The sequence below is a fragment of the Hippocampus comes genome, unplaced genomic scaffold, assembly GCF_001891065.2.
Source record: "Hippocampus comes isolate QL1 unplaced genomic scaffold, H_comes_QL1_v1.1 scaffold522, whole genome shotgun sequence".
Taxonomy (NCBI): domain Eukaryota; kingdom Metazoa; phylum Chordata; class Actinopteri; order Syngnathiformes; family Syngnathidae; genus Hippocampus; species Hippocampus comes.
Window position 1 is genome coordinate 373,980 of NW_017805388.1, and position 8,627 is coordinate 382,606.

The 8,627-nt window shown below is 55.9% G+C and overlaps 1 long non-coding RNA gene across 1 annotated transcript in view; it reads left to right on the forward strand.

The window, feature by feature from the left end:
- The first annotated feature begins 5,871 nt into the window (after positions 1–5,871).
- The window catches only part of LOC109517723 (uncharacterized), a 20,468-nt gene continuing 17,712 nt past the window's right edge, over positions 5,872–8,627 (forward strand). Inside the window, exon 1 of the long non-coding RNA XR_002168601.1 lies at positions 5,872–5,901. This is a non-coding gene — a long non-coding RNA (uncharacterized LOC109517723). The remainder of the gene's footprint in view (positions 5,902–8,627) is intronic.

An 8,627-nucleotide genomic window follows, 5' to 3' on the forward strand; every position in this document is an offset into this window, starting at 1 on the left:
TTTCCAAATGGACTCAACACACATGCCTCCTTTGATCTACGACGTTGCGTTTCTTTTCATCGGCCTTGAAATGCCCGCTTGCCCTTTGCAACAGCAATTTGCGATGGACTGACGAAAGTCAAAGCTTTGTCAGATGCTCGCCTCGTCCCAACCACAGTAAGGTTCATTTTGCCGTTGAACGGAAGAACGGTGTCATCGCGGTGATTTGGGATCATTTTTCTTTGATCCAGACACCAACTCCCCCTCTGCGACGCCAACTGGGAAAGTGGAAGTCCGCACTTTATTCTTCAGCTGAGCAAAATTCGCACAGTCATTTAAGAGGGGAAAGCAAATCTTGGATATCTGTGTTTTTGGTTTTTTTAACCCAGACAAAATGTCCATGTTGCCTTGGCAACATCCATTCCTAAAGTGACCGTACACGACATCCCCATCACAGAAGACAAATTGAAGTCATTGGTTAAAAAACAAAACGACAACTGTGATTGGCCGGCGACCAGTCCAGGGTGTACTCCGCCTCTCATTGTTCGAGCTTTGCGTAAGTCCCGACAGCAATGCTCATTGCGATGTCAATTTTTTAAGTGGCAATACTCCTCTTGTTTGCCTCCTGCACGTTCATATCATTTCAAAGTGCCTTCATTCATTTGGGAGGGGGCAAACGCTCAGGTGACACGGATCCCTTTTTTTTTTTTTTGTTTGTTTTTAATCCAGACAGGGCCGCCAAAGATCAAAGCGGCGGTCATCACTCTTCCCCAACCTCCCTCCTCCAATCGTCTCCCCCGCCGTCTCTCTTCAGACTTTCCCGGGCGACCGTATATCCGAAACCGAGCAAAGCATCCCGAGCGCGCGGATCCGTCACTGCGCTCCCACCGTTTTCATTTTTAGAGGGATTTTCATGGCTGACGTTTGCTGCGAACCAAGCGAGCGCTTTTAATAGTAGGGAAGATCAAACAAAACCGCTGGCGGCTGCACAGAGCATATGGGCGTGCGTTTACGCGTGAAGGGACTGATTGAGTCCGTTCCGCTTTCGCTAACGAGCAAGTTGGATGAGGAAATGTCCCATGAACCTGACTTGAAGTCAGGGCTCCTCAAGCCCGTTCCCGGAGGGCCGCTCTGCGAGCCGTTGCCCGTCTCCCCCCGCCGCCAGCCGCCCGATTTCAAGGAGCCTCCTCCGGCTTTTGCGGAGCGCGCCCGCGATCCGCTCACTTGAATCGGGCGGCGAGGGATGGCGCGCGGCCAGGACGGCGGCCCTCGGAGAACAGCCCCGCCGCAAATGATCCGGCGTGTGTGCTGAGCCCAAAAGTCGAGCTTTGTTGTTGTCGCCCGAATAACCGGAAAGCGGCGCGGGAGGCGGGGCGGCAGAGGGCGGCCATATTTGAAAGTCCCTCTCAGGCGGAACTCGCCAAAGCGCGGCGTTGCCGCGTAGCGGGCGCCGACGGCGCAGCCGAATCGGCCGGCCCCGTTAAGGTGCGCGGCGGCGATAGCCTGCGACGCGGGTGCGGCCATTGAGTCTTCACACTCGGCCGGCGAGCGGCGCGATGTCCCCGACGCGCGCCCTGGTCGCATGTCGCTGACATTCGCCGGCGGAGCGACGCCGGACGACCTTCGATCGGGAGGGGGCATCTCAAGATCTGCGCGCAAACGGCAAAGCGCGAGAGAGAGAGACGCAGAGCAAGCGAAGCGGGAGTCATGTGGGGAGCAGGTTCTCATTTGGTAAGGTGGGAAGGGGGGCACGGCACGTATGGCTTGCACATGATGCCGCCCGCCCGATAGCAAGCAACGCTTTCAAGACCGGACAGCTCGCATTGAGGCTCTCTGCGGTCGGCTGGTTGCGCTTCGTGGATGCAGCAGAGCTGCTGCTGCTGCTGCTGCTGCTGCTGTTGAGCACACAAGTCAGGGGTTTGGGAGGGTTCTCGTCTGCTCGGGTCCCCAGGTTTCGTCCCCTCCGGTAAGTCAGGCCTTTGTTTCCACCTCTCCCAGATCCTGAGAGCGAGTCCAGGGTCGGTGGTGAGGATGTCGGGGGGGGGATCGTTTCGCCGGTCGCGCGGCCGCCGGAGGGGGAAGCTGCCGGAAGAGCCGTGGCGGCTTTGGGGCGACCCGCTTTGATGTTTTTTGTTCTGGGCCAGGGTGCGCGGCGCTTGACGCCGTCTGCCAAAGGGCGACGGCGTCGCCGGCTGTCCGACGGGTGACCTCACGATGCAGATCTGATGCCTTGCCGTCTGATTTCTTTTTGGTGGTGGTTTTTTTTTTGGATCCTAAACCATCCTTGCCGCCGCCTCGTCACCCCGCTCGCACATTTTGCGGACACGGAATATTGACCGTAACGGTTGGCGGCGTTTTAGTTGAACCAGTTCGATGGACAAACGTTCATGAACTCGTTCATGTGTCGGGTGAGGGCGAACCGCGCTCATTGTGACGTCTGTGAAAGATTTTGGAACCTCGGTTGGTTCTGGTCAAGAGGGCCAGGTTTTGCTCCGACTTCCAGGAGAAAACCTGACTCAACCTTCCTAAATCGGGGGATTCCAACGCCACGTCTGGCAACCCCGACCGGCGAGAGCCGCGCGGCCAAATGATGAAAAGCTTGCGGCCGGCCTCGGTCGGGAAAGTTGGCCGGGCTTGCTCCGAGCGTTAAGAACGAGAGCATTTTGCCTTCGGATCTCGTTGGGTCTTGGGGCGGGGGCGGGATCGCCGCGCCGAAGAAAGCGGACGGCTCGGGAGCGCTCCCGAGTGACGAGCGGCTCGCCGTTTTACCGTTTCCTGAGCGGGCTTACGTGACACGGCGCGGAGCGGTCACCCGCAGACCCGCCGTTGGGTGAACGGCGACGGCGGAGACGCAATGCGCGGCGCCGCCTGGAGGTACGAGCGAGCGGCCGACAAACTCCTGACCATCGTTTGATTCGACGATGGAAAAGAAGTGGTTGGCAGCAGGCCCCGCAAGAGTTTGCTTTGCCCATTGCGTTTGCGTGGCTGAAAAGCGCCCGCGCCAACGGGGCTCGCTCGCCTTCGCCGCACGCCGGCGCGTGCGGACGATTGAGCGGACGGGGGAATTTTGGGGATCCTTGCTGTTTTTTGTTGTCGTTGCAATGCTGTCGGCTCGATAGGACGCTCAACCGGAGCCTTTTGCGAACAAAGGACTTTGCTTTGAATGGGCCGCGATTGGCGTCGTGCATTGGAGTCCATCTGTTTGTGATATTGGAGGAAAAGCACCGAGCGAAGCCCTCGACCGCTACGTTCGGCTCTCACGCTAACCGGCCGGCTGGCTGGCTGCCAGATGCTCGTCACTTGGGATCAAACGTGCGAATGCGCTTTGAACGCTTGACATGACGTTAGCGCTCGACTCGATTTGACGTGCGTGTCACTCGGTGGCTGTCTTATCCCTTTCAATGGAAAAAGATTCCATCGGTTGACTTGTGGTTCGCGGGGCCACCTCTCGGAGCTTCAGGGCCACGCTTCCGATGTCAGTGAGGGCTCTCTGTAGGGTCCGCCCGCGCGCGCATGAATGGCAAGGAATGACGAGGCGGTGTTTGTTTCGGGTGTGCGTTGGCTCTTTCCGAGCGTGCTGCGGCCTCAACAGCGGATCACCGTCCCCGTTTTTGTTGTCGGAGGAGCGCCTTTTTCAAAAGTTACTTTCTTCCGGCCGCCGCTTGGTCAAATTGGCCAAATGCTTGGCAGTCGTCGCACCGATTTTTGCTTCGGCAGGATGGTCGGCTTTGCCCCCCCCCCCCCAGCCCTTTTCCCACCGCACTCCACTTGCTCAGTTCTTCTCTTTGTTGAGGCTTTTCCTCGCGGCGTCCTGCAAAGTCCTGTTTGGTTGGGGGGGCGCTGAGCCGATGCCGCCCGGGTGTCTGCTGGTCACTCATCGCTTTGGTGCCGAGCAAACGCTGCGTCTTTGTTCGGCTTATGTTCGTAAAGACTCCATTTGGCCGCCTTGTCAGTCTCCTCTGGAGTCTCTTCAAGTTCAGCCATGTCCTCCCCTTGTGCCCCCCCTCCTCCACGATTGCTGCTTGTTAGCGTGTCTGATACGTTCCGTGTGGCCGTTTCTGTGGCGTTGGAGCCGAGTCAGTTTACTGCGACATGAGAGAGCCTTTTGTAGCCCCCCCCCCCCAAACAAACAAACAAACAAACATGTGCCTATGAATACGCTCTGAATTGTTTCCTTGGTGTACGTCAAGAGCCTTGAAGAATCAGGCCAAATTTGATCAACGTGAGCAGCCTCACATCTGGAGGACAGGTGCAGAGCTAATTCTCACCAACTTTCTGCTTTATTGACTTACTTTAGGAGCCCCACCAAGGCGAGCGCGGGCTGTCCGCCGCGGCACCGGGTCGGACGCGCCGCAGGACGGCTCAAATGAAGGCGGGCAAGTAGAAGCGAGGGCGAGCGTTCCGGTGTTTGTCGGCTTTGAAATGAACAAGGCCTTCCGAATTAATGAACGCGTGGCTTTTGCGTGGGCCCACATCAGGCCGGGACGGGCGATTCGCTCGGTTCCGGAGGCTGCGCGCGGAGGGCGGAAGAGGGACGCCAAGAGCGAGGTGCGCTCGGGAGCGCTTTCATGTCAGGGCCGAGTGCTCGACTGCTCGACGGCCCTCCGGAGCTCAAAAGCGGGCGCTCGACACCGCTTTCTCCCGGGTGGCCTCAAAGACCGCGCCGCATCTGAACACTCGCTTCACAAGGCTCCGTTGACGCGTCCGACCGAGGGAGGGAGGGAGGAAAAATGTGGATGATTTGGCGCGTGGCCATTTGAAGCACGTGCGCCCGCCCGCCCGCCCGCCCCTGTTGAAGGCGCCTCACTTCCAGCGAACGCCGCAGTTTCCTACGCGTGAGCCTATTCCGCCGCTGGGGTTCGAGGGTCGGGCCAAGCGTTTGATGTTGCCGTTTTATTGTTCCGGAGGGTCAAGATCTTCAAAGCTCTCCTTCTGTTTTCTGCCGGGCGCCCGTGACAATGCGTTGTCTTTTTTGATTTTATTTTTTTAAATATATGCGAGAAGAAGAAGAAGAGGAGGTGGGTCAAGCCCACTCTCACAGGAAAAAAAAGAGTTTTTACGAGACTAATGTTGGTGATGGACGGTGAGAGGCTGCACTCGGGGCACGGCGTCATATTGCTGCGCTTGATGAGGACGGACTGAGCGCGGGTGGGACACGTGGGGGGCCAAGATGGTTCCAACTGGAGTCCGTTCAGGAAGTCAACGTTTGTGGGCCACCGAAGTCAATCAAGTGGATCCACCTCACACCAATTGAGAAAGTGATTTTTTATTTTTATTGCAGAAAATATGCACCAACGTTGCCATTTTCTTCACTTTTGCAAGTTTTACAAGCATTACTTTTCACCCATTCTGAAATTGAATGTCTGCATTGGAGCTGTCAGTTTAACGTGATTCCATTTTTTCTCGCGAGATTACCGCGGCACACGTCGCAGCGGATTTTACGTCGCTCTACAAATAAACAAAAGAACGAGCGCGCCGCAAAAGTGCACGCCCGCGTCTGTTTGGCCAGCCGCGGCAGCGCGAGACGCCGAAAAGGGATACCTAAAGAGTTCATGAGTGGAAAGTTTCCTTTTAAAACGTTGCCAGATTGTTCCACTGACAAGACCGACGCGACCTGGATGTTTTGCGGTCGTAAACTGAGCGATCGTCCTCGCGCGTCGAGTCCGAAATAGCACCTCGTGGCCAAGCGCACAGCTGACGTGACTACTCCGCCCCCTGGTCTCCGACGGGCAGCTCGGGGTCACGTCAAAGCGAAGAAAACGGAGAACGCGACGAAGAACGCGTTCGCTGAAGCCAAAGCTCAACGTACGGCTACCGCGCGCAAGCCTGTGCACATCGTCCGCAGCTCGACTCAAGCTGAAATCATTCGCATCGCGTGGAACGACTCCACCGCGGGTTGCCAGCGAGAGCCTTCGTGACAAGGTATGTGCAGAAATCGTACGTAGCGGAGAAGGCTCAGGCGCGCTGTTTCGGGAGAGAAATAAGAGACGAGCTCGACGAGCCTCCGGTCGAGTACGACGGATGCCACTGACGCGATCGTTTGGAGCGGAAGGTGACCGTGTTCCGTGTCCGTAGAAATAAAGCGGGCGGAGCTTCACCGCGTTCGTCACACAGCGACGGTGAGCTGAGGCAAGTCGAGAGTTCGGCTGTGCGGTCGTAGCGACCGCACCGAAAAGAAAAACGTCTCCGGTGTTGTGCGTCGTCCCAAACGATGTCCACGCAAACCAGAGAGAGAGAGAGAGAGAGAGACTTCCCCGCCAGAAGGACCAACAGAATCAACACAGCCTGACCGCTGTGTTCAAAGCAAACTTGAGAAAAACCAAGTATGCAACCATGGCTTCAATCCACTCTCGGCTGAGTACTAGTTTACCTTCGATGTGCACTTTCTCATTTGATATTGCTCTGTTTTGATTCCCTAAACGGAGCGGTTGTGTGGCCAAATATTTTTTCCACTGTTGTTGATAGACAGTCATGTTGTGTGAGAGATGATGTGTGAACAACTGCTCCAAGTGAAAAATGTTCATGTAAAATTGAAGTTTCAGTCAATATTTGCATTTTGCACGTAGAAAACGGATCCACGAGTCCATGTTGATGAGAGCATTAAAGCGGGAAAAAAATGGACAAAAAAATAGAAAAGGAAATTCAGAAACCATAAAAAAATGTGTACTCAGGCATTTTTTTAGCGAGTTAATGATGACAGTTGCTTTTTTAATTCGATGAAATATTTTAATCGTTTGACAGCTCTCGCCTTTGTGTGTGTGTGTCTAGTATTCCCCCCCCCCGTGAAATCAGCCATTTGCTGATGCCGCTTCCTCCGTGCCGTGTCCGTTTCACACCAAAGGAGCCCAAAGTGCCTTCATGACTGCCGCGGCCTTTCATTTCAAAGTGGCCCGAACGCTTCAGAAGCGAAGCGAAGGTTTGCGCCTTTGATTGCCGGAATGCCTTTTTGGAGCGCTTTTCCCCACTGCCGGTCAAAACCCCAGGCCAATTTAGTCTCCGGGCTTCGCGGCATGACGGTGATCTTTACAAATGTGCGTACGCAGCGTGTGTTTGCGCGTGAAAATAAAAGCTCGCGTATCACAGTGTCGCAGGCAAATGAGAGCTCGTTCCCAGTGAGCTGATCGGTTGCTTGATTGCGAGAGCAAAATCTTGCAATGGCAAGAGCGGCGGCGCACTCGGTCGCTTGTTGGCTTTGATTCGCACCGCTTGTGTTGGCGTTCAGTCGGCGCGGTCCAAACAGTTGCGAGTCTTCTCCAAAGTGGAGCGGCTTTCTGTCCCGTTTGGAAACGGGTTTCACCTTTTGGAAGTTTACAATGCTGCGCTTTTTCCACCAATGTTTTGTTTTCGGCAAAAGAGTTGTTGTTTTTTTTTTTTTTGCCGGCGACGCTGTCATGCCTGGCGCCCTCCAAATTTGGAATTGGGTCGGTTGCACCGCATCTTACGCAGACTCGCTGTGCTTTTGTCGTTTACGCTTCCGAGCGGGACCCGCCGGTAGCGGGCAGGAAGCGGTTCGCTCTCAAACAAAAGGCGCTTGACTTTGATCCTTTTCTGCTGCTCTTTGATGCGGCCCGTGGTGACGTTTCATTGATTATGTCCAATGAGCCAGAGGGGCCTTTTATTTCGTTTTTTTTTTTTTTTGGTCGTTGTTGTTGTTGTTGCTTTTGGTCCGCTCGCTCCAAAAGGAGATGGTTGCGTGCCACGTCGCCCCGTTCCCTTTCTTCTTCTCAAACAAATAAAGACGTCCGACATCAAAGGCGCTCTGGCTTAATAAAAGGAGACCTCAACTATTTTCCATTATGTTGAACGGGGTTTTGGGTTTCGGAATAACAAGACCCGACGCCCCCCTTGCCTGTCGCCGCCGCACGCTCCTCTCTGCTCGCTTCACCATCAACGGCTCCGCTATCGAGCCAAAGTAGGTTGAGGCCTGTCGATCGGAGGGATCGCGAACTCGGGCCCGCGGCGGCCGCTCGCGAGCGATGAGAACCACGACCTCGCGAGGATCTCACGCAGTCGCTTTCCAAGCCCCAAATCCAAACGCGCACGTGATGTTTCGTCCCGTTCCTCGCCGCGACTGTGGGCAACATTCCGACTTTCCTGGCCAGCCTCGCTTGCGGAAAAACGGCCAAAGCGAATCGGAGAGGACTCCGGAATTGGACGTTCAGCACGTACTTTGTACATGGGCGAAGGGATCGTACGCGGCGTCCGTTTTGATGGACGGACGCTCCGGCCCGCCCCCGCCCCCGCGACGGTTCTTTCATCTTGCCGATATTGAGTCCGCGTGTCCGCACGGCGTCTACCAGAACGCGTGCGTCGTATCCACGCCGTCACGCAAAGGTAAACAAATGTAAATGCCGGCCGGCTCCAAGCGCCCCAGCTGTCGCGCCCTCGCGTCACGGAGCCCCGAACGCGTCGAGAGGCGCGGCGCAGGCCGTCGACTGTCGGCCACATTTGGACGCTGGCGTTGAAGGAATGACATGAAAGTGGCGGCGGGCTCTCATGCGAGGCGCAGATGAAGACGAGCGCTCTTCATTCCCCTCATTCTTCACCCAAATTACGGCCTTTCTTCTTTCTCTCTGTTCTCTCAGTTGGCTTGCCGTGTCATTTTCTTTCGACTTTTCTGCGGGAGAGCGAGCGAGGGGGGGGGGGGG